This window comes from Aquarana catesbeiana, linkage group LG03 (assembly GCF_042186555.1).
Source record: "Aquarana catesbeiana isolate 2022-GZ linkage group LG03, ASM4218655v1, whole genome shotgun sequence".
Lineage (NCBI taxonomy): Eukaryota > Metazoa > Chordata > Amphibia > Anura > Ranidae > Aquarana > Aquarana catesbeiana.
In genome coordinates, this window is record NC_133326.1 from 207,468,441 (window position 1) to 207,495,601 (window position 27,161).

A 27,161-nucleotide genomic window follows, 5' to 3' on the forward strand; every position below is an offset into this window, starting at 1 on the left:
GCAACCTCCTTGAGATTAAATAACACAAGATAATAATGGTGTTGTGGTAACTTGACACACAAAACACACACAAAATTATTCAGGATGTTAAATAACTAAAAAAAACAAAAAAAACAAGATCAGCCTTGAAAAAAATACAAACCAAAAAAAAAAAAAATCACATCAGGGTTTAAAAAAAAAAAAAAACACCAAAAAAATGATATAGATTTTTTGGTCAGATGTGACAAATCATAATATATTGAGGGAATCACGATAAATAATAAAGAAAGAAGTTTGTGAGAAGTCTGTGTGAATATCAGCAGCAAAACTACTTCGTTCTTCCTGCATTATAAAGAAGAAGAGAGTGCGCTGTATTAAACAATTTTAAAGATTGCAGCGTGACGAAAGTGCTCTATCCAGTCCGAACGCTAATTTTACCAGACCGAGCAGTACCATGTCGGAATTTCTTCTGAGCATGTGTGGCACTTTGTGCGTCGGAATTGTCCACACACGGTCGGAATTGAGGCGATCGGATTTTGTTGTCGGAAAATTTTATAGCCTGCTCTCAAATTTTGTGTGTCGGAAAATCCAATGGAAAAAGTCCGATGGAGCCCACACACGGTCGGAATTTCCGACAACACGCTCCAATCGCACATTTTCCGTCGGAAGATCCGATCGTGTGTACGGGGCATAACAGTTCGGTTCCAGGTTCGGGTCTCTCAAAATGCAATGGCATCTTGGGAGACCCTGTGAAAGTGTGTCCTAGTCTGTGCAGTGCTGTACCCTACACTAATACTCCACTAGTGTATGGTAGCGTTCAAAACATTCACCAATGCAAAGACCAGGATTATCAGGACAGGAAGGACAAAAATAGCGAGTGTCACTCCTATATCCGTGCTTTGCATGCATTTGGATTGGGAAGGTGAGGTGGAGCACTGTCTGGAAACAGAAGGGCTCTGACAATTTCTTCCTGGAATTTAAGGAAGGATCCAGTCTGTCCTGAAGCTCTGTATAGCACATGAGCGTTCAGCAAAGCCAATTGAAATAAGTATACAGACACTTTCTTGTACCAGCGTCTGGCCTTAGGGGCAATTAGGTACGGCGCCAACAACTGGTCGTTGAGGTCCACCCCTCCCATGTTAAGGTTGTATTCGTGGACACAGAGGGGTTTCTCCACAACACCAGTCGCCATAGGAATTTGGACCGTCATGTCTGCATGAAGGGAGGAAAGAACGAAAACATTCTTATTAACCCTCCACTTCACAGCGAGCAAATTATTACACTTGAAGCAGGCTCTCTCCCCCAGCCTAAGATGGGAATCCACAAGCCTCTGGGGTAAGCCCCGGCGATTAGGTCGCACGGTGCCATATGCGCCAATCTGATGATCAAACAAGTGACTAAAAAGAGGCACACTCGTGTAATAATTGTCCACATACAAATGGTACCCCATTGCAAATAAGGGTGACACCAAGTCCCACACAATCTTGCCAGTGCTCCCTATATAGTCTGGGCAGTTCTCTGGCTCTACGTGACTATCTCTTCTCTTGTAAACCATAAAACTACATGTATAGCCTGTGGCCCTGTCACAGAGCTTATACATCTTGACCCCGTATCTGGCACGCTTGCTGGGAAGATACTGTTTGAAAGACAAGCGGCCAGAAAAAGTAATCAGGGACTCATCAGCGCAGACAACTTGATGGGCAGTAAACAAGGCTGCAAAACTTTGGTTGAAGTGGTTTACGAGGGGCTGAATTTTATAGAGCCGATTGTATCCAGGGTCTCCACGAGGATGACAGAGTTCATTGTTGTTTAAGTGCATGAACTGCAAGATCTGCTCGTATCGTGCCATGGCCATGGAGGCAGAGAACACGGGCATATGGTGAATTGGGTCAGTGGACCAATATGATCGCACCTCACTCTTTTTAGTTATGCCCATGTAGAGGGATAGGCCCAGAAAGGTCTTAAATTTGGAAACCGTAATTGGTTTCCAATCTCTGGCAAGGGAGGACTGGGGATTAGCAGTGATGTATTGACCAGCGTACAAATTGCTTTGGTCCACAATAGATCTATAGAGATCTTCTGTGAAAAACAGCGAATAAAAATCAAGTGAAGTAAAATCAACTGTTTCCACCTGAATTCCGGGTGGGCCAGTGAATGGGGGAAGAACGGGTGCTGCAGAAGTGGTGGATTCCCAATTAGGATTGGCAAATTCTGCAGGGAGGACACTATGGGCACGATGGGCCTGTCTTTGTCTTCTTGGTGGCAGCGGGACACTACTTGTGTTTGCCACCTCGCCAGCTTGAACTGCACTTATGGGACTTGCCACGTCACCACGTGATACTGCAGTGCTGGATGTACGACCAGGGTGTACTAGGCCGCTGGTGCTTGCCAGTTCACCAGAAGGATGAGCGGCACTAGTACTTCTCTGCTCCATAAGAGAGCCCTGCGGTTCTTGTACCTCCACAACAGCAGAAGAAGATCAGGGTCTGGTATGCCTGACCTTGGCAGGGACCACAACTCCATCATCAGAGCTATCTGTCATGGAGCCACTGTAATCTACAGGATTGTATTCTGAGCCTGAATCTGACAGATGAGTGACTTCCTCTTCACTATCTGTCATGCTCAGAAACGTGTAGGCCTCTTCACTACTGTACCTTCGATTTCCCATTTTGGGCTCTAAATTTACTGGTACAGTAGTGAGATTCACAGGTAAAAAAGCTCCTCGGTTGTCTGCAACTGTATCAAACGCTACCAAAAAAACTGTTAGCGATCACAGGGATCAGGCCTGACTCTGCGAATGCTGCAGTTATGTGTGTTTAGTGTTTTGTAAGTGACAGTGATCGATTGATACTGCACTTGGTTAGGCTGGGCTGGGCTGGGCGGAGGGGCAAAATGCAGGTGCTAGCAGGTATCTGGGCTGATCCCGCTAACATGGCGCTTTTGGGAACCCTTAACTGCTGGGGACATTAGTATAGATCTGATCAGATATTGATCCGTTCAGATACTATACCACTAAGGGAGGTGTATGCTGCCTGCGAGGGTGTTAGCGCTACTGGCACTAATCTGATGCTGCCTGGGGTGACGCAGACCCTAACTGACCCTAAAACCTAACTGATATCACCTGCTGGGCGATCAGGGGTTAAACCTTTATTGGGTAATAAACGGTGGGTATAAAAAATGAAAGGGTTAACTAGGGGGCAATCAGGGGGTTAAAACCTTTATTAGGTAGTATATGGGGGTACCTGACGCTATAAAAAGCTGACGGTGAACCTAAATAACAAACTAACTAACCAGCGTCACCCATAACACTTATACTGTGATCACTGGTGAAAGGGTTAACTAGGGCTTATTACAGTCACAAATGACATCAAATGCAGTGATTAGTAAAAAAAATAAACACTGCAGTCGGTGACACTGTGACTGGGGATGCAGGGGGTGATGGGGGGGTGGTCGGGGGGGTGTTTTATGTGCCTATGTGTACTTGTGTTAGTGTAGTGTTGGTGTAACTCACATTGATGTCTTCTCTCCTCAGGCGCCGGAACAAAAAGGCTGCATGAGGCGAGATGACATCATTTCCTCTGCTTCTGTTTACAGTTCAGAAGCAGAGGAAGCTTCTCATTTGTCAGGAGCGATCACGAGGGGGTCGCCATGAATCGGTGGCCTCCCCTCAGCATGGATCGCTCCTGGAACGATGCCAACCACCGCAAGCACCGATCGGGCCCCCCGCCCGCTGGGAGGCAGGGATGTACAGGTACGCCCATATGCCTGCCCGTGCCATTCTGTCAACGTACATTGTCGTGCGACGGTCGGCAAGTGGTTAAATATTTAGGAACCCTTCATAGTCAAAATTAAAGAAAGGGAAGCTTCAACTTACTCCTTATGGTAAGTTCAATAAGACATGGAGTCCACGTGTATCCTGAATCCTTACTTGCACACATTACTGTACTTCTGAAAGGCGGCAAGGGCCCTATTGGGTTGATTTACTAAAGGCAAATATAGTGTCCACTTTGCAAATGCAGTTGCATTCATTTTGCCAGAGCTTAGTGATTGTGATGAAGCTCTGCTGATCTCCATCATCCAACCATGTGTAAGCAAAAATGCTGTTTTTTTTTTCCTTGCATCTGACTAGGTATTCTTTACAAACTGATGCTTCAACGCATTTACTAAGCTCTGGGGAAAATTAGTGCAACTGCACTTGCAAAGTGTACAGTCTATTTGCCTTTAGTAAACCAACCCCTATCTTGCACAAGTAGACCAATTTCACATCTAAATATAGACAGGAATTGTATGCAAAGATCTTAACAATAAAATTGAGTTCCCTTATGTCCTCTTGGTCCTCCCCTGAGCAACTAATTGTATTATCTGGCCAAGAGGTGAAAGGCAATGCCCAAAGAACGATTTCTTTCATCCACATAGATAAAAAATTGCAGTTCCCCAGCTCTACTCCTGTCCACAGGGTAGACGATTATTTATTTTATACCTAAGTATAGACCCAAAAATGCTTGGTTCAGGGGATTGTATTTATGTCTGACAGCCAAGGTAAGGTTTAACAAGTCTATGTCTCTGCCATTTAATCTATTAAAAGAGACATGGCAAAGGTGCCCATCATTACCTTTATTATTTGTCTTATCCCTGGAACCAGTTCTTGCCACAATTTGACTAAACCAGGACATTCAAGATATTCAAATCAGAACAGAAAGTATTTGCATATGTTGATGATATCCTATTTTACCTATACATTTAAAGAGTTTCCCTACAGATCATTCTCTTTGAACTTGGAAGGTATGGAAAAGTCTCAAATCTACAGATGAATCAGTCCAAATCTCAAATTTTAAATCTAACCCCACCTTTATTGGAAAAGCTTAAACCTTGTTTCACATTCATTGTCAGAATTCGTTATCAATATGTTTCAGATATGTACCAACAAATGTATGTCTAGCTACTAAACACTACTCAAAATGACTTGAATCAATTTTCTCCCCCTCTTTATGGTTAAGTAAGATAAATGTTATCAAAATGATGATTCTGTGAAAGATACTGTATACATTTTAGCTGCTTACCATAAAAATGCAGGCTTATTTCAGAGCCCTATGATCATTAATTATAAAATTTGTATGGGTACACCAATGAGCCTGCCTACATTATAAAGTACCCATTAAATCTATACAAGAAATAAGTTTGTCTCTTACTGATTTTAAAACATAAATAAGTCTTTATTAATAGCATGTATTGCAGATTTGGGTATATGGTGACCCAAATTGCTCCAGAATAATACCCCACTGGATTTAGTGATTTGGATAATAGGCACATATAGGGAGGGACCTACTTGACAAATAATCACCATCACCTTAACAATATGGGAATCAATACATACACAATTTCCTCTTTTACCCTTTACTGGGACAAATGTCTTCCCACGTGTTAAAACAGACTGGATGTTCCTCTGTTGGACCCAATAATAAACTGTTTTACTCACACATAGATTTACTCAGAGATATTCAAAAAGTCCCAAACATTCAGTTTCTACAAACACACACGGACCTTTGGAGATAATGACATCTCTTATACATGATTTCAACCTTACCTCACCCACTACACTCTATGAATGATCTTTAGTTAACTTACCAGATGTCCCAACTCACTGTATCTCACAGATCTAAAAGATTATTATAAAAAATTAAAGTAGCCAAATCACCTCTGATAGCTGACTGGCTAGTGAAATCTGATCATACGTGTTAGATGGAGGAACTGACATATAATTACAGAGATACAGCTGATCAATACTATCAAATCTTGGCAGGATGGCTAGAATTCAAAGGATCTCCACCCTATGCTAAATACATTAATTATGGCTCTGCACTGCTATGCAAGAATAACCAGTAGGACCACAACCTCCCTTCCAAAACTTAGGGATGCTACTCCCCCTTTCCTGTGCTAATGACAAAATAAAATGTATTGTTTTTTGGAATTTTGTTTTATAACAGTAAAACATTTGTATGTCCAACAGCATGAAGCTTAATGTCAACCTCATTAACCCCCCACCCCCCCTTCACCCTCTTACCTTACTTCCCAGTTCCCATGGCATGTCTACCTCTTCCTCTCGTCTACACCTTCCTCAAACACTTTTTAAACTATTTCTAAAATATGTCTGATACTGGAATGTCTGTGTAGTATGTGATTGATTGAAGAAATAAATAAATACATGAATCAATAAATAAAAAGGCGAATAAATAAATATTTTTCAGGAGCATGTTTACCATTTTTTGAGTGCACTAGAGCTGCAAAAGACACCTTAGTACAGCTAAAAGCCATCATCAATCTTAGTACATCTCACAGCATTATTTTTTTTATCATATTATTAATTTTGTGACATAATAACTCTCTGTTATTAGAATACAAAGAGATGTTAAATCCAAGAAAAAAGGTAATTTTAATCACTTCCAGACCAGCCACCACAGTTTTACTGCGGCAGGTTGGCTCCCCTGCGCAAAATCACGATACTGTACGTGATCTCGCGAGGTCCGGATAACCTACTGCACAGCGGGAGTGCCGATGCTCGTGGCCAATGGTCACGATGACCGATGGCCACGAGTGATCGTGACCAGGAGACACAGAACAGGGATGAGTGTGTGCAAACACACACTTCCCTGTTCTGTTCTGATAGGAGTGACAGATTGTGTGTTCCTATTAGCTAGGAACCACGATCTGTCACTTCCTGTATTTAGTCCCTCCCCCTTCAGTTAAAATCACCTCCCAGGGAACACAGTTAACCCCTTCACTGCCCCCTAGTGTTAACCCCTTCACTGCCAGTGACATTTTTACAGTAATCAATGCATTTTTAATCGCACTAATTGCCGTATTAATGCCAATGGTTCCAAAAATGTATCAAAATTGTCCGATTTGTCTGCCATAAAGTCCCAGTCAAGATAAAAATCGCAGATTGCCACCATTACTAGTAAAAAAAAAAATAATAATAAAAATGCTATAAATCAATCCCCTATTTTGTAGACGCTATAACTTTTGCGTAAACCCATCAATATACGCTTATTGCAATTTTTTTATCAAGAATATGTAGAAGAATACATATCAGCCTAAACTGAGGAAAAAAAATGTCCTTTTGTATATTTTGGGGGAAATTTATTATAGCAAAAAGTAAAAAATAATTCATTTTTTTTTCAAAATTGTTGTTTTTTTTGTTTATAGCGCAAAAAATATAAACCGCAGAGGTGATCAAATACCACCAAAAGAAAGCTCTGTTCCTGGGAAAAGGCCGTACGACTGCGCAATTGTCAGTTAAACCGACGCAGTGCCGAATCGCAAAAATTGCTCTGGTCAGGAAGGGGGTAAATTCTTCTGGGGCTGAAGTGGTTAAACAAAAATATTATCATAATGTTAAGCAGCTGCCCATACACACACTACAAGATATTCAATACATTATACTTTAAACAGGGCAGTGACAAGTGTAAGGAGTAATAATAAATTCAAATAGCTTCAAACAATCCCCAAGTCCCAAACCAGTGCTGTGTAGTGATCATGTGCAGGCAGTTGGTTTCATTGAGAAAAATGAAAGCCTTTAGCCTGCACATGAAAACTGCCATCTTCAGACAGCAGTGTTTACCTGCAGTGTCATATGTTTAAAGCGCACCTAAACAAGAAAAAAGAAAAATGATTGAGAGTATTACAGCTTACCAGTCCATAGATGTGATGACAGCATTGGTTTTCTTTTTCACACCTTTTTCATTTATTTTAATTTAGTAATCCTGCCATTAACTCACTTCCTCTTTCAGGGTGACAACTGTACTGTGCAGTGTTGCCATACTATAACAAGAAGTGTGTTAAGACAACATAAAACTGTGTTGGACTACATAATACATCCTGTTCTTCTCCATGAAAGGTGGTGTGTTTTGTAGTCCACAGAGATAGCAAGGTGGCAAGGAACAATATTAACTGTTAACAATTCAGAGGCAGAGAGCACAGGAAGTTGAGACCTCACAAAGTTTCTGGCTGGATGAACAACTTTAGTTTTTTTGCTTTTATTGAACAAGTATAACAAAAACACTTTCAACGGTATAGTTAACAGACCAAAAGGAAGCAAAAGGGAGGAGTTTATTGTTAATGTTTAAATATACTATACTGCTGTACTACAGAATACAGTATTTAAAGAACATAGCAAAATAAATAAATTAAAATAGATTTTCTTTTTAATTCACATTTATGAATTTGTCAGCCCATAATAAGAAAAAAATAACGAAAAAAAAAAAAATTTTTTACAGCCTGAGGAAGGGGGTAATCCACCCAGAAAGGCGTTCCTCCACTTGACACACACCAGTCTATGACATCATCTAGGTTGGTGGGTCGGAATCCTCCTCTGCATGGCTAAATATCTCCAGCTACAGCAGCACGGTCTCCTTTGCAGCCTAGCCAGGTTTACTTGCCTAGCTAGGCTCCCTCTCAGGGACCTGCGAAAGGATTGCATTCCTTCCTTCTTACATGTGTTGTGTGAGTGCATCTTTTTATAATGCATAACTTTTTAACAATTTTTTATATTTTAAATTTTATTTATTCTATATAACTTTTTATGATACATGGATCTGTTTTTAATTACTGCACCATAAGTTTCCACTGGATCCCTCTGTTTTCTTTTTTACATGTGCCAAATAAAAACCTAATCTATTCTTAAAAAATATAAACACTAAATTATTTCACTGACACTCCTGACAGTGCTAAATGTGACCTGGACATCTAGACATTAATGATCACTTGGTACTAAAGAGTTAATTGACATTTACACATTGCTAGTTTTTAATAAAAGAGCATGGCCTTGATGTAGATTGATAAAGACAAGAAAATACTTTTTTTAGTAATATTTTGTATCTAATTGATTAAAAAATAACAGATGTATCATGAATTTTACAGAAAAAAGAGTTAATGAGACGTTATATATTTTTCTTCAATTATCAAAGCAAACGAAATAGGGGCAAATTATATTAACATTTCAGATATAAAGTGATTTGAAATATCACATTTATTGCAAGTAGAATTTAATAATGTACCACATAAGGTTAATTTGTCAGTGTAAAGCAACAACCAAATCTCTTTAAAACTTCAAGTTGGAATATTTCACAAACAGGCATAATTTTAACATGACATTAATGCTGTTCCTTCTCCTCGGTACAAGGCTGCAACTCATCAAGCAATTTGGCCTGAGATGTATTTTTTTTATTAGTATTGCCTGGTTTGAATTAATAATGCACTGCAACTTCTCATCAAGTAGTTTAACCTCTGGTTTATTTTTTTATTAGACTTGGATGGTAATAATTTTAAATTAATAGCAACTTCTCATCTCATCAAGTAGTTTAACCCAGGATACATTTTCATATTAGTTCTTGGCTGGTGTAAATTGTAAATCGACTGCAATTTACAGTTAAGGAATATCATAACCAACACTAATATAGTGATACCAATAAAAATTTGTACAGTACAGAAGTGCTGTAGGAAATATAAACTATCCCAACATTTGATTTCTTTTTCAAAACTGCATATTAAAACAAATTCTAATTTTGACTTTTCTAATTGTTGAAAGTCCATCTAAAATTGAAAAGGTACCCATAAATATTCTATGCTTGTAGCTGAATTTTTTTCAAGCTTGGAAAACAGCTAAACACTGTATACCTAATAAGCAAACAGAAGAGTTTCCAGCGCACTTACCAACTAGCCTACAAAAAAAAGAACAAATTGGCACTGTCTAACAGTTTACCCTAAAAACAGAGGTTTTAGTTGCACACATTTGCAAATATATGTGAAAGCCGCACTACTTCGTAAACCCCTGCAATCCTAACTCTTATATTTAAGAGTCTCCAAGTTGGAGCATAAGTAGCAGTGGATACATGAAGGGGCAAGTATTCCTGGAGAGAGCCCATAAACACATTAGAAGCCCAGCAAGAGCACAATGGAAGATGAAGGCATCCAATGTATATCCACTGTTTTTAACATATAGACAGTAGAGAGTGCCGATTTGCAGGCTAGCTAGTAAGTGTGCTGGGAAATCATCTGTTTGTACTGCGCAATTACCTTCCATGTGCACCTTACTTCCTTAGCAAGTTATTTATTGGGGTGGTTGGCATACTAAATAACTCTAGAACACCCACATATGCAATATGCCTAAAATTATAGCCCATACTATAGGCAAATTGTATAAGCAGTAAATGTATGAATTCATCAAAATTATTGTTTTCCTAAGGGTCAGTTATAGTATAGTGGATAAAGGATTAACTCCAGACTAAAGGCAATACAGTTATAATACAATAAAATACAAGAGGATTAAGAGGGCCCTGCTCAGAAGAGCTTACAATCTAATAATCTTATATTCTGGTCTTCTTTTTTCAACTACCTTAATAGCTAACTAACCACATGGTTATAAAGACCTTCGCTTATGAGTAAAGTTTAGGTGTAAATGTAAGCAGCAATAGAACTATACATGCCAGCATGTACAGTAACTGCCCAGACTCCATAAATCAATTAGTAGCTAGGGGATTTAATAGTCAAGACAATACACAGCTCTTTACTCTGCCAACCAGAAACATAGGATGTGTGTCCAAGGTAAGTCGAGAGAGACCAGAGGGATGACTGTAGACCTGATCTATAGATCTGTTTGTTAAATGGACTCTATACACACAGTTATATCTTACATTTTAAACTTTCTAATAGGTCTTTCCAAAGAAGCGTACAATACACAAATATAAACTCAAATATCAAGAACCAACACATCACCAGTTATATGAAGGTAAAGAAAAATAAAATGAATAAATCAACAGTACAATATCAAAGTAATAGCAACAAATATAACCAAAGGTTTACAGAAAGTACCCAGTAAAATTCAGAGACATATTGCACAATAAAAACATCTTTTAGATCAATTCTGTAGGACAAATAAGCTTATAACTAGAAATGGGGGGAAGAAGAAGAGAAGAGAACAAAAATAAAATATATATGGAGGTAGAAAAGGGCAGATAGAAAAAAAAGGGAGGGTATGGGAGACGTGAATAGGTAAGTACAAGGGTAAATGTGGACGCTGCTCTCCTCCTGCATAAAAGAGTCCTGAAAATGGGATCATAGATAACCCGTGGGTTGAATAGGCCGTGCCCTTTATTATAGGTATAATAATCATTTTTATTTTTTTATTAACCATTAAGATATTAAAATGTAATAATCAATATTTATATCATATCTTAAAATTATTACATAACATACTCATAGCTCAGCTATACAAGCTCGAGCTAATACATTAAAAACAACATAAAATACCCTTTTTATACAAGGGACAGCAAAACAAAAGCAGGAAAACTCAATTTACAATGAAACATACACCTCATAAACAGGGCCACGACAGGGAGAGGAAGGGTGGGACAAGCTTCTTTCCGTTGTTTTCTTTCTTCTGCCTGTGTGATGACGCATCCTCTTTCTTATATAGGTACCTGCTCATGCCAGAGGACCGTTTATTGGCTAACTGACATTATTTTAATCCAATCTCAGGTAAGTATTTATTTATTTTAATTAATTATTAATAAAACTTTATACAAATGTGGTGGGGGTGGGGACATGTTATGCCCCACCCCTCACTTTTATGGGATCATTGATAGAACTTCTATAAATTTCAATTAAATAATACTCAAAACTCAATAACCTGTGGGCTGAATAGGCCGTGCCCTTTATTATAGGTATAATAATAATTTTTATTTTTTTATTAACTATTAAGATATTAAAATTTAATAATCAATATTTATATCATATCTTAAAATTATTACATAACATACTCATAGCTCAGCTATACAAGCTCGAACTAATACTTTAAAACCAACATAAAATACCCACACGCCAGGCTCACATTAATGAGAATGGCACACCCCCGAGCCACAGCCAACTCCACACAGGTTTGAAAGTCCAGATTAAATATATTCAGAGCTATGTCCGACAAATGAACCTTATCAGGTCTGTACAAACCTGGTAAGCCTCCTTCAAGTTCCATATGTCGGAAGGAAAATCCATTATTGGTAGACATAAATTTCATTAAAGACCTATTAAGACGCTTGCGAATCTTATCAAAAAAACATAGTTCAGCAGACATTGAGCAAAGTAATTGAGGAATAATTTCTGAAAAAACAAAAATAGTATTAGGTAGCACTGCATGAAAACACGACAAATCCAATTTCATTTGAGCTATCAAACCCAAGGTATTACAATGCCCAATATCATTACCAGACAAGCGTAAAATGACAATATGTGAAACTGGCCATTGTCCATGTAGAAATGATAAAGTGTCATGCAAATCTTTCCAGTGCATACCACGTTTCCCGAACCAATGCACTGTATACTCATCAGATGGCAAACCCAGATTGGAACCATAGACTCTCTGTTCAGCACGTTTCTTAGCCCAAAATACAAACGAATGGCCGATAATCCACACATTACATAAGTTATCTGAAATTAATAGGAAAAATTAGATCGCACACAAGATCTAAAACAACTAGATTTCCATCTACCAATTATTTTTTATAACAGTCTCATTAAAACCCAGCATGGCCGCTACAGTGGCTGCTCCAATTCTGTAGGAGTGCGATGTTATATTCAGATTTTCCAAGTTCAATCGGATCAAACACTTCTTCAAAACAGCCGAAAACTGGTACACCGTCACAGGTTTCCCATCTATATTAATGAGAAAATGAGATAAAAAAGACAGGTGAAAAGTCAAATAATGTTGCAGAAGAGTAAACACACAAAATCGAGAACCCAAGTTCTTTCTTAAAGTGATCATCTGCCATGATCCAACGGATCGGTCTTACTCTTACGCAACAATATGTGGACATAATCCAACTTTAAGAAAACATCACCGAACAAAATACCAAAACCATCCCCCAGTTTATAGGGAAGTAACTCAGAAACCCGAATTGCACAAAAAAAACAAAGGTAAAAAGCCACTCTAAATAATAACGCTTCATATGGCGAAAAACATACTACATCAGTAGCATCTCCAATTGAAGATAACAATTCTCCAGAAATAGGCAACCTGGAATCAGGTACCTTCAGTCGTTTGCCCTTCAAAGCACTTTTCACAACAAAGAACTGCAGGCAAGATTCAAGCCCAGAAATACGCATGAAAAAAGAAACACCCACTAAAATCTTCACAATATAAGAGTAAGAATACGAACAAGACATAAGGTAGCGAAGGAAAGACAAAATCAAGCCTTCCGAGAAGGAAGCTTGTTGTAACCCAGACGACAGCAAAAAGGAACATCATAATGACCACACTGCTTTGTAGGATGCCCACGTGGTAGGAGCCACAGAATTTCTAATTGCCTGAAGTAGAGGATCTACACAAGGTCCCATAAGTGTAGCGGGCAGGATGTGCAATTCAGATCTGCATCTGGCACCAACGCCTTGAATTCCAAATTCTGTAAACGGGACAAACGATCAGCGGTTAAATTCTCAACACCAGGCACATAACGCGATTTAAGCCATATATTTAAAGACAAACATTTAAAAACAATTTGCAGTGAAATAGTAATAACTGGAAGAGATTTAGACGATAGACAGTTAACAGCAAATACCACTCCTTTGTTATCAGAGTGAAGCAGAATCTGCCTATTAACAAAATGGATTCCCCACAGCTCCAATGCAACTAAAACAGGAAAGATTTCTAAGAGAACATTATTAGAAGTTAAACCTGCTACTATCCACCGATCTGGCCATACTTCAGCCGACCAGTGAAGCTACCAAAAAGCACCATATCCACAAGATCCAGCTGGGTCAGTATACAAATCAAGCCCTGATGCTCGACAAAATGGAGATTGCCAAAGTGAATAACCATTAAAATTGTGCAAAAAATTATACCAAACAATTAAATCATCTTTGATGTCATTAGTCCTGACGAAATGAAACAGAGAAGACAAACCAGAAATAGCTCTATAAAGACGTGAAAAAATCCTACCTATGGGCATCACCCTAGAAGCAAAAGCCAGTAATCCTAATAAGGATTGCAGAACCTTCAACTTAACTTTATCTTTAGCCAATACAAAATCCAACAATTTTTGCATGCGCACAACTTTATCGAGCGGTAAACGGAATTCCATGGAAATAGTGTCAATCTGAAGCCCCAAAAATTCGATACATGACGTTGGATAAACAGACTTCTCCCGAGCTAAAGGAATGCCGAATTCCCGACATACTATTTGAATTCGGTAAAAAGATACAATCTGCGGAGTCGGCCCTTCCAATAAATAAAAAATCGTCAAGGTAATGAAGTAAATTATCAGAATGTGCACAATGTCTAACAACCCATTCAACAAAAGATGAAAAAAGCTCAAAATAATGGCATGAAAGGGAGCACCCCATCAATTGAAATAGTATTCATTTTGAAAGTGAAAACCCAAAGAATTAAACGCATCCGGAATTATAGGTAATAATCGAAGACAGATTTGATGTCCGCTTTCGCAAGCAAAGCGGTCCCAACCACCTTTCTAATCTTCAACAATGCATCATCAAAAGATGCATATTGAACAGAACAAAGATCGGGATCAGTGTCGTCATTCAGCGAAAAACCTTTCAGATAGGATAAGTGGTGTATCAACCTAAACGCATGCGGTTCTTTCTTCGGTATGATTCCGAAAGGAGAAATCCTAAAATTAGAGAAAGGAGGAGCTGCAAAAGGACCAGCAACTCTACCGTCTGCAACTTCTTTATCAATTTTTTTCCTAACCTTAGCCATATGCAAAGAAACAGAAGGCAGGCTAGCAACAACAGTACAACCAGAACCAGTAAACGACGGCAGCATAAAACCGTGCAAAAAACATTATGCAAAATGAGTGCTTTTCGACGATCTGGATACAGCAGGAGCCATGGTAACATGTTTTGAAGAATCACAGGAGTGGTTGCTTTTGAGAAAAAGCTCCTTGGAGACACTTGTTGAACCCGTGGACAATTTTTTAAAATATCGCGATGCTGGGTGTGGAACAGCACAAAAATTGCATTTATGTTTATATTTGCAAGAATCGGGCCATTTACATTGCCCATCAGTAAATCGAAAACAAATACCCCTCCTATAAACAGAAGGAGGAGCTGGATGTGGTTTGACAAATTGTTTTTGAGGCAACAAAAGATTCAGCCATAAGCCTACATCTTTAACTTCTCATTTCATGGACTTATGCACCGATAATTTCTGACGGAACGATTCGTCATGAGTGAACCAGGAATGTCCAGGGAAATTCTTGTATGCCTCCAGAATTATTTCGACATGAAGAAACAAACCACAGCACAAATCAAGTCTCTTTTCCCCCAAAATACTAGCAAAAACACAGAAAGCTTATAACCAGTTATTAAAAGACCGCGGTACGCTTTTGCATTTATCATCCTAAAATTCTTCCACTTCCTTCCTATCAGTTCTATATTCCTTAGATGAAGGGTTTAAAGAGAGAAGATCAATATAATCGCCTCTCCATATTTTTTCCTTAATATTACTACTCAGGTGAAAACCTAAAGGCGATAATTCGCATGCAATCTCCTCTTTCAAGCAAGCTTCACAGACATTCAATAAAGAACTGTCAACAGAAGGAGTATCAGTAACATTGGCAGCCATAGCAACTGAAGCACAAACAGGAGTACCCATAGTCGGCAGAGCAAGCCACACAGGGGCAACACTCAGATTTAACGGGGGTAACGAATCAACATTTTGAAAGTTAGATGAAAATGTTGACATCAAATCAGACATAGAAGAAAAATATAGTTTAAATTGTAACAATTCACTTGACTCACCCTGGGCAGTCATAACAACAGGGATGGATGCATTATTAGCGTCAGCAGACTTATCTCGCAATGCCATCCCATCCGTGTCTTCTGAGCGACAGTCGTCATTTGCAATAAGAGCAACCTTAGAGCGATTAACACCATCATTAGACACCACTGATCAATTCTTAAATGAATTATCATTCAATGCAGAAACAAGCTCATCTTCAATATTACAAATCAGTTGTCCATCAGGTGTATATAAACCAGACTGATTATGCCTTTTTTAACCACTTTACCTCTTTTTGCAGGCACTTGCCAGACAGGGGAGTTGAACCTGCGAGGTCTCTTCAGTGATCTAGTAGAATGTCTTCCAGAATTCTTCGCTGTGTCATCTGTCTCTTTGCTGGGAGCCGAGGGCCGAACGAAAACCGAAGCTGGAGGCGGGTCCGCCAGGACGCTGGCCGGAGGTGGGACCAAAGGAGGAAACACACTCTGAATAGAAGAGCCGGAACTTCCAGGAGCAGCCCGGGCGAACTGTAGGGCATAAGAACAGGCACCAGAAGAAGAGAAACCAGCCCTAGGATCAGTCACAGACATCCCAGAGAAATGTGGGGAAATGACCTGAGCATCTGGAGCCTCAGAAGGGAAAGACAAATCCAAGCAGCGGCGTATCCATTCATCCCGGTCTTCTGCAGCAGCACGCTCCATCATCATACGCAGTAAGCTTTCCATTGTCAGCGATGCAGAGCTCAAGCTTCTTTCCATTGTCTTCTTTCTTCTGCTTGTGTGATGATGCATCCTCTTTCTTATATAGGTACCTGCTCATGCCAGAGGACCATTTATTGGCTAACTGACATTATTTTAATCCAATCTCAGGTAAGTATTTATTTATTTATTTATAAATTATTAATAAAACTTTATACAAGTCAATTGTCTCTCATGATCCCATATGTGGTGTTGGTGGGGACATGTTATGCCCCACCCCTCACTTTTAATCCCATCAAGAAACCATTTGGTGTGAAATGCAGAGTTCATTCAGCAAGGTAACAGAGGTAGTCTTGGGATAACTGGAAATTATTTTTTTCATTTTTTAGCATTTGTAAATTCCTCCATCTGTTGGATTTCACTGATCAGAGAGAACCATTGTCCCATCGAGGGGGGATCAGTGCATTTCCACGTTTAAGCTATACAGACCCTGGCTGCATTACTAACAGCAATTTCTTGTACCGACTCCTAGGTATTCGAGTTGGAATGCAACAGAATTGCCTCGGGTCAGTTCTCAATTTGTACATCAAACACTACTTTCTGGCCATTTTCCCAAAACAGTCGTATTAACAGACAAGTCCAAAAAATTGGAGCAAATTCCCACAGTCCCACTGACCCCCCAGCACACCATGGGGGTGGTAGGGAACATTTTGTTCAAAAGCGAGGGCCCCCTATACCACCTCAGCAAAAGTTTACACCCAGCCTCCTGGAATCTGCTTGAAATGGCTGACATATACTGTATGTGGAAAATTGGATATGATCCCTTTGTTCATCTATTAAGGTGAGACTTAAGGTGAGATTCCTGTAGCCTTCATGTGGGCGCAAGAGGAGGTTATAGGAGAGGGACAAAGCATGTCTTAAGGTAGAGACATCAGCACAGTAGGTTCCATAAAGGGAGCATGGCTCCAAAGAAACAGCATCAGGCTTGATAGTGGAAGGAAAGTGTTTGATTTGGAGAGCCTGCTAGTATTGCAATGGAGGGGTTATCATAGATTCGTTTTCTGTAATGGATTCCATACCTACCTGCAACCATAACATTTTTAAGTCATAATTGATTAGTGGCGAGATAAGGTTTCATGGATCGCAAGTGCCAAGAGAGAAACCTATAGAGTCAATAATCGGTGACATTCCTGATGGATCCAAGGAGGCAGAAGGAATGCAACCTGATTTTGAGAGCACCGTAATTGCCTATTAACGGGTAGAGTTTAAATGCAGGGAATGTGTAGTGTATTGCCAAGCTGGTAAAGGAAGTGAGACCAAATCCTACTCCAAACCAACCCACCATTTGAAGGCAGCCTGTCCAATCACAGACTTATTCATGTGGACCACTTGGTGATATTTAAAAGTGTCTGGAAACCCCAATCCCCACCTCCATATTTTGGGCAGAAATAGGAGTCAGTCCTTCTAGATCAAGTTTTTCAACCTTTTTTTCAGTCAAGGCACCCTAAAACATTCTACACAATCTTGAGGCACCCATTTGTAAAATGTACAAAACAAAACTATTAGTTTTACATAACACAGCAACATCCACACATGTAGGGCATCCAACGTTAGGGGTGATTTATTCTTCCAAGCGAATACTCCTTTGTACACTGGTACTGACTAGTATTCAAATGTCTCTCTCCTCCCTCAGTTTCTCTCCCTCACTCATTTAATGTGACTCCAGTGTCGATGGAGAGGAGCAGGGGAGGAGCAAATAAGGATGCTGTATAGGCACTCAACATCCTCCTTATCAACGATGACACCATTAGTTGTTACAACGCCAGTGGCTAGAAGGTTGTAATAGTGCACAATAAAAGCCTGAGGCTTGGTGTAACTATAAAAGGCAGGCTTGATCCACCTGCTGGCTTGTATACAATTTTAGCCAATTTGTAGGCGTTTTGCCAAGGCAGCCCTGAAGACACCTGAAGGCACCCTGGTTGAAAAAGGCTGTCTTAGATCCATATGACCAAAGAAATAATACTCAGTCTGAAATGAAGGATATTTCCATTCAAAACTTTGGATTTACCCACATTTATTTTATACTTTGAGAGTGCCACATAACACTGCAGTTCATGTAGCAGAATGGATATGGTACTTTCAGGTTGCATGACAAAGAGCAGGTTATCGATGTAAGCTGCAAACTTGTGTGAGTCTCTACCACACTCTAAACTCTTGATATTTGGGTGTGCTCTACTGAGACATAGGGGGGTTCCAATGAGAGAATGAAAATTAAAAGGGAAAGGGGACACCTCCACCTGGTGCTTTTGCTGAGAGCAAAGTAAGGGGAGAAAGCCTTTAACTTATGGCAGCTGCAGAGGGATGTGTGTCTATCCATCCATGTGCATGTTATACACAGCTGTAGGGATGAGCCAAACACCCCCCCAGTTCAGTTTGCAGCAGAACATGCGAACAGGCAAAAAATTAGTGTGAACACGTGAACACCGTTAAAGTCTATGGGACACAAACGTGAAAAATCAGAAGTGCTAATTTTAAAGACTTACATGCAAGTTATTGACATAAAAAGTGTTTGGGGATCAGGGTCCTGCCCCAGGGGACATGTATCAATGCAAAAAAAGTTTTAAAACATCATTTTTGTTTGGGAGCAGTGATTTTAATAATGCTGTGTGTTGAGTTATTTTGAGGGGACAATTTACACTGTTATACAAGCTGTACATTCACTACTTTACATTGTAGCAAAGTGTAATTTTCTTTAGTGTTGTCACATGAAAAGATAGAATAAAATATTTACAAACATGTGAGGGGTGTACTCACTTTTGTGAGATACTGTAGATAAAAATAACAAAAATACGAAAATGGCGTGGATGTCCGCCCCACCCCAAAATCCATACCAGGCCCTCCAGGTCTGGTATGGATATTAAGGGGAACCCCGCACCAAATTTTTTTTTTTAAATGGCGTGGGGGGCCCCCAGGCGCTATATACTCTGAACAGCAGTATATATACTATACGGTCTGCCCTATACTGTATACTGCAGAAAAACTGGGCCTTAGGTGTTGGTGGTACCAGAACACTGTAACCCCTCCCAGTTAGTCTTGTTGGGGTCAGGAACGGGCCCTGCTGTGAAATATTATATCAAAAATTTAAATTACATGGCCATGTTAAACAGGGCAGAAAAATTGGGTCTTTTGGTTTTGGTGGCGCCAGAACACTACTCTTGTAGTGCACAGGAATGGGCCCAGCTTAACTATTAGTTCAAAAATAGTAATTACATGCACCTGTTAAAAAGGGGCAGAAAAATTGGGCCTTGGGTGGTGGTAGTGGTGCCACTACACTGTAACCCCTCCCAGATACTCTTGTTGGGTTCAGGAATGGGCCCTGCTTTGAAATATTAGATCAAAAATTGTAATTACATGCCCCTGTTAAACAGGGGCAGAAAAATTGGGCCTTGGGTGGAGGTGGTGGTGATGCCACTACACTGTAACCCCTCACAGATACTCTTGTTGGGCAGAGGAACGGAGCCTGCTGTGAAATATTAGATCAAAAATTGTAATTACATGCCCCTGTTAAACAGGGGCAGAAAAATTGGGCCTTGGGTGGTGTTGGTGGTTACAAAAATATTGTTGGAAGCTAGCATCATCAAGATTGAGGAGGAATAGGATAGTCAGCATAGGCAGTCTTCAAGAGATCCCAGATCCATAGCAAATTCAATCAGTTACATCAGCATTGGGTGCTTGACAGCTGCTGATCCAAGACTGATTCATTTTTATGAATGTGAGCCTATCAACAGAGTCTGTGGACATGTTCACTCTTTGCTTTGACAAAGCTTCCAGCAGCACTGAATGTGCGTTCAAAAAGCATGCTGGATGCAGGACAGGCTAGTAGGGATGAGCTTCGAGTTCGAGTCGAACTCATGTTCGACTCGAACATTGGCTGTTCGCAAGTTCGCCGAACAGCGAACAATTTGGGGTGTTCGCGGCAAATTCGAATGCCGCGGAACACCCTTTAAAAGTCTATGGGAGAAATCAAAAGTGCTAATTTTAAAGGCTAATATGCAAGTTATTGTCATAAAAAGTGTTTGGGGACCTGGGTCCTGCCCCAGGGGACATGGATCAATGCAAAAAAAAGTTTTAAAAACGGCCGTTTTTTCAGGAGCAGTGATTTTAATAATGCTTAAAGTCAATCAATAAAAGTGTAATATCCCTTTAAATTTCGTACCTGGGGGGTGTCTATAGTGTGCCTGTAAAGGGGCGCATGTTTCCTGTGTTTAGAACAGTCTGACAGCAAAATGACATTTTGAAGGAAAAAACTCATTTAAAACTACCCGCGGCTATTGCATTGCCGACAATACACATAGAAGTTCATTGATAAAAATGGCATGGGAATTCCCCAAAGGGGAACCCCGAACCAAAATTAAAAAAAAAAAATGACGTGGGAGTCCCCCTAAATTCCATACCAGGCCCTTCAGGTCTGGTATGGATATTAAGGGGAACCCCGGCCAAAATTTAAAAAAAAAAATGACGTGGGGTTCCCCCTAAATTCCATACCAGACCCTTCAGGTCTGGTATGGATTTTAAGGGGAACCCCGCGCCAAAAAAAAAAAAAAAAACGGCGTGGGGTCCCCCCAAAAATCCATACCAGACCCTTATCCGAGCACGCAACCTGGCAGGCCGCAGGAAAAGAGGGGGGGATGAGAGTGCGGCCCCCCCTCCCTCCTGAACCGTACCAGGCCACATGCCCTCAACATTGGGAGGGTGCTTTGGGGTAGCCCCCCAAAACACCTTGTCCCCATGTTGATGAGGACAAGGGCCTCATCCCCACAACCCTGGCCGGTGGTTGTGGGGGTCTGCGGGCGGGGGGCTTATCGGAATCTGGAAGCCCCCTTTAACAAGGTGACCCCCAGATCCCGGCCCCCCCCCTGTGTGAAATGGTAAGGGGGTACATAAGTACCCCTACCATTTCACGAAAAAAGTGTCAAAAATGTTAAAAATGACAAGAGACAGTTTTTGACAATTCTTTTATTTAAATGCTTCTTCTTTCTTCTATCTTCCTTCATCTTCTGGTTCTTCTGGTTCTTCTGGCTCTTCTGGTTCTTCCTCCGGCGTTCTCGTCCAGCATCTCCTCCGCGGCGTCTTCTATCTTCTTCTCCTCGGGCCGCTCCGCACCCATGGCATGGGGGGAGGCTCCCGCTCTTCTCTTCTTCTTTTCTTCTCTTCTTCATTTTCTTCTCCGGGCCGCTCCGCAATCCATGCTGGCATGGAGGGAGGCTCCCGCTGTGTGACGGCACTCCTCGTCTGACAGTTCTTAAATAACGGGGGGCGGGGCCACCCGGTGACCCCGCCCCCTCTGACGCACGGGACATGACGGGACTTCCCTGCGGCATTCCCCGTGACGTCACAGGGAAGTCCCGTCAAGTCACCGTGCGTCAGAGGGGGGGGCGGGGTCACCGGGTGGCCCCGCCCCCCCGTTATTTAAGAACTGTCAGACGAGGAGCGCCGTCACACAGCGGGAGCCTCCCTCCATGCCAGCATGGATTGCGGAGCGGCCCGGAGAAGAAAATGAAGAAGAGAAGAAGAGAAGAAAAGAAGAAGAGAAGAGCGGGAGCCTCCCCCCCATGCCATGGGTGCGGAGCAGCCCGAGGAGAAGAAGATAGAAGACGCCGCGGAGGAGATGCTGGACGAGAACGCCGGAAGAAGAACCAGAAGAGCCAGAAGAACCAGAAGATGAAGGAAGATAGAAGAAAGAAGAAGCATTTAAATAAAGGAATTGTCAAAAACTGTCTCTTGTCATTTTTAACATTTTTGACACTTTTTTCGTGAAATGGTAGGGGTACTTATGTACCCCCTTACCATTTCACACAGGGGGGGGCCGGGATCTGGGGGTCACCTTGTTAAAGGGGGCTTCCAGATTCCGATAAGCCCCCCGCCCGCAGACCCCCACAACCACCGGCCAGGGTTGTGGGGATGAGGCCCTTGTCCTCATCAACATGGGGACAAGGTGTTTTGGGGGGCTACCCCAAAGCACCCTCCCAATGTTGAGGGCATGTGGCCTGGTACGGTTCAGGAGGGAGGGGGGGCTGCACTCTCGTCCCCCCCTTTTTTCCTGCGGCCTGCCAGGTTGCGTGCTCGGATAAGGGTCTGGTATGGATTTTTGGGGGGACCCCACGCCGTTTTTTTTTTTTTTTTTTTGGCGCGGAGTTCCCCTTAAAATCCATACCAGACCTGAAGGGTCTGGTATGGAATTTAGGGGGAACCCCACGTCATTTTTTTTTTAAATTTTGGCCGGGGTTCCCCTTAATATCCATACCAGACCTGAAGGGCCTGGTATGGAATTTAGGAGGACTCCCACGTCATTTTTTTTTTTTAATTTTGGTTCGGGGTTCCCCTTTGGGGAATTCCCATGCCGTTTTTATCAATGAACTTCTATGTGTATTATCGGCAATGCAATAGCCGCGGGTAGTTTTAAATGAGTTTTTTCCTTCAAAATGTCATTTTGCTGTCAGACTGTTCTAAACACAGGAAACATGCGCCCCTTTACAGGCATACTATACACACACCCCAGGTACGAAATTTAAAGGGATATTACACTTTTATTGTTTGACTTTAAGCATTATTAAAATCACTGCTCCTGAAAAAACGGCCGTTTTTAAAACTTTTTTTTTGCATTGATCCATGTCCCCTGGGGCAGGACCCAGGTCCCCAAACACTTTTTATGACAATAACTTGCATATAAGCCTTTAAAATTAGCACTTTTGATTATTCATGTTCGTGTCCCATAGACTTTAACGGTGTTCGCATGTTCGAACGAACTTTTTTCCTGTTCGCATGTACTGGTGCGAACCGAACAGGGGGGTGTTCGGCTCATCCCTACAGGCTAGTAGCTCAATTGCATATTGAGCAAGTTCTGGCCAGTGGACCTTCCTCAAGAACCAGTAACCCAGTGGATGCTCTGTTGGAAAGGTCTCCAAGTCTGCTCTTGCCCCTAGATATTCCTGCACCATATAATGCAGACGCTGGTGATGGTTGCTTGATCCGATCAGACCTTGGTGCTGAGGACTGAAAAATTGTTTAAAGGCATCGGTCAGCCAGCCACCTTCTCCACCACTCTTCCTCTGACTGAACGAAGCCTCAGCAACACGTTGTCCAGCACAAGGAAATAGTAACCTCACAGGGTCTGGAAATGAGTTACACAAACCTTTCCTGAAGGCCTCCTGAAGATGTTTTATCCTCTGCTCCCTCTGCAAAGGCAGGATGAGTTCTGCAACTTCACCCTTGTAACGTAGATAAAGAAGGGTTGCCAGCCAGCAATGATCCCTCTCCTTGATGCCACAAATCCTAGGGTCCTTTCACAGGCTTTGCAGAATCAGGGAGGCCATGCAGCGTAAGTTTGCAGAGGCATTCGATTCTGAGTACTCTGGGTCACTAAGGATCACATTATCCGTAACTACCTCCTCCCAGCCACGTACAACTCCTTGGATTTCTGGGGACTGAAAACCATCCCTTGAAGACTGCTGCTGAGTGTTATCCTCTACATCCATGCTGACACAATCCTCCTCCTCTTCTTCCTGTGTGTTTGGCGGGCCTGCAGGAATGCTATCTGGATAAAGGGGGCCTTGAGAGGAAAGGAAGTCCTTCTCTTCCTCCCGCTGTTCTCCCTCAAGTGCCCTGTCCATGATTCCATGAAGCGTGTGGTCCAGCAGGAAGACTAGAGGGACAGTGTCACTGATGCATGCATTGTCACTGCTCACCATCCTTGTGGCCTCCTCAAATGGTGACAGGACAGTGCATACATCCTTGATCAGTAGCCACCAAAACAAGCCAAGCTCCCCTGACCCTGTCCTGGTGCCATACTCGCACAGGTACTCATTGATGGCCCTGTGCTGTGTGTGCAGCCACTGTAGCATTGCCAACGTTGAGTTCCACCTGGTGGGCATGTCACAAATGAGGAAGTTCTTGGGCAGGTTGCATTCTCTTTGAATGTCAGCCAGCCGAGCACTGGCATTACATGACCAGCGGAAATGACCACAGACTTTCCTGGCCTGCCTCAGGTGATCTTGTAAGCCTGGGTACCTGCTCAAGAACCACTGCACCACCAAATTCAGAATGTGTGCCAAACATGGAACATGGGTCAAGTGTCCCTGTTGGAGGGCGGAGAGAAGGTTGGTATCATTGTCACCTATAACTATTCCTGGCTGAAGCTGGTGTGGCATGAACCACCTCTGAGCCTGCCCCTGAAGAGCTGATAAAATCTCTGCCCCAGTGTGGCTCCAGTCACCTAGACAGACCAACTCAAAGGAAAAGGAGAGGAAAAAGAAGAGGAGAGGGTGGAGGAGAGAGCTGTGGCAGAATCACTACTAGCATTTTGGAGGCGTGATGGCGGACAAGCTCCAACAACACTGAACTATGTCCAGCATCCTTCCCAGCTGCCAGCAGAGTTACCAATGCACCGTGAACGAAAGGTAACTTCCCTGCCCATGCCTGCTGGACCATGAGTCAGCGGTAATATGAACCTTACTACTGACCGCCCTGTCCAACGAGGCCAAAACATTGCCTTCCATATGCTGGTAGAGAGCCGGTATGGCCTTCCATGAAAAGAAATTACGTTTTGGAACCTGCCACTGAGAAACAGCACATTCCGTAATTTCACGAAAGGGGGCAGAGTCTACCAGCTGAAAAGGCAACAGTTGCAGTGCTAGCAATTTTGGCCAAGCTAGCATTTAGATGCTGAGCATGTGGATGGCTGGGACTGAATTTCTTTTTATGGTGCAGCAACTGGAGTAGGGAAATTTGCTTGCTAAAATCAATTGGTGGTGTACTGCTAGCAGATTGGCTGCAAGTACTTGGCACACCTATTGCTATAACTTCATTCCTCTCAGTGCAGGTTTTTGAGAGGACTGGAGGTATAGTAGGGTTGGAGATCCCAGATCCCAAGGAGAAGTCCGCCTTTTTCTTTGATCTGTTGCACACGTGTCAAATAAGGCCCACACCAAGGAACTTTTAAAAGTCAGTGGGTAGTCAGCAGTGCCCTGCACCTGCGGTGTGATGCAATAGGGAGTATCTGTGTACAATGAGCTGGTGGAATAGGCCGCATTGGCAGCTGCGTTGGAAGGCAAACTACTCTGAGCCTGGGTGACAGAGGATGAGGAGGATGAGGACGGCTTCATTATCCACTCCACCAACTCTTCTGCATGTTGCGGCTCAATAACATGGCCAGCAGCAGAAAAAAAAGGACAAGCGTGCCCCACGGCCACCTGCAGAGGATGCACCATGTCCACGACCACCACTGTTCACTGTAGACACAGAGGCTGCTTGCCCTCTTTTAGTGTTAGTGGCCTGTGAGCGTCTGCCTCTCCTTGGTGACTTTCCGGACATGATGTATTTTTTGTTTTGTAACACCACACTACACTGTATTACATACTTTGTACACCGCCTGATGTGTATTAGAAACTATATACCGCCGAATGCATGTATATATAGGCTACACTGAATGCAGTGTGTATATATATATATATATAAATATATACACAGTGGGGACTGAAAGTATTCAGACCCCCTTAATTTTTTTTTTCTTTGTTATACTGCAGCCATTTGCTAAAATCATTTAAGTTCATTTTTTTCCTCATTTATGTACACACAGCACCACATATTGACAGAAAAACACAGAATTGTTGACATTTTTGCAGATTTATTAAAAAAGAAAAACTGAAATATCACATGGTCCTAAGTATTCAGACCCTTTGCTGTGACACTCTTATATTTAACTATTGGACTTGATTAGGAAAACCACACACCTGTCTATATAAGACCTTACAGCTCACAGTGCATGTCAGAGCAAATGAGAATCATGAGGTCAAAGGAACTGCCTGAAGAGCTCAGAGACAGAATTGTGGCAAGGCACAGATCTGGCCAAGGTTACAAAAAAATTTCTGCTGCACTTAAGGTTCCTAAGAGCAAAAAAACAAAAACTGAAATATCACATGGTCCTAAGATTCTCATTTGCTCTGACATGCACTGTGAGCTGTAAGGTCTTATATAGACAGGTGTGTGACTTTCCTAGAAACTGTACACACTGTATTAGATACTGTGTAGATCGCCTGCACTGTATTAGAAACTGTGCAACGGCTGAACTGTATTGTGTACTGTGTACAACGCCAGAAGTGTAGTAGAAACTGTACACACTGTATTAGATACTGTGTACACCACCAGAAAAGTAGTAGAAACTGTACACACTGTATTAGATACTGTGTACGCCGCCTGAAATGTATTAGAAACTGTACACACTGTATTAGATACTGTGTACACAACCAGAAAAGTAATAGAAACTGTACACACCGTATTAGATACTGTGTACACCGCCTGCATTGTATTAGAAACTGTACAGCAGCTGCACTGTATTTTATACTGTGTACACCACCAGAAGTGTAGTAGAAACTGTACACACTTTATTAGATACTGTGTACACTGCCTGCACTGTATTAGACACTGTACTACAGTTGCACTATATTGTATATTGTGTACACCACCAGAAGTGTAGTAGAAACTGTACACACTGTATTAGATACTGTGTACACCACCAGAAAAGTATTAAAAACTGTACACACTGTATTAGATACTGTGTTCACCACCTGAAGTTTATTAGAAACCGTACACCACCAAATGCACTGTAGATATAGACTACAAAGAATTCAGAGTCTATACAGTAT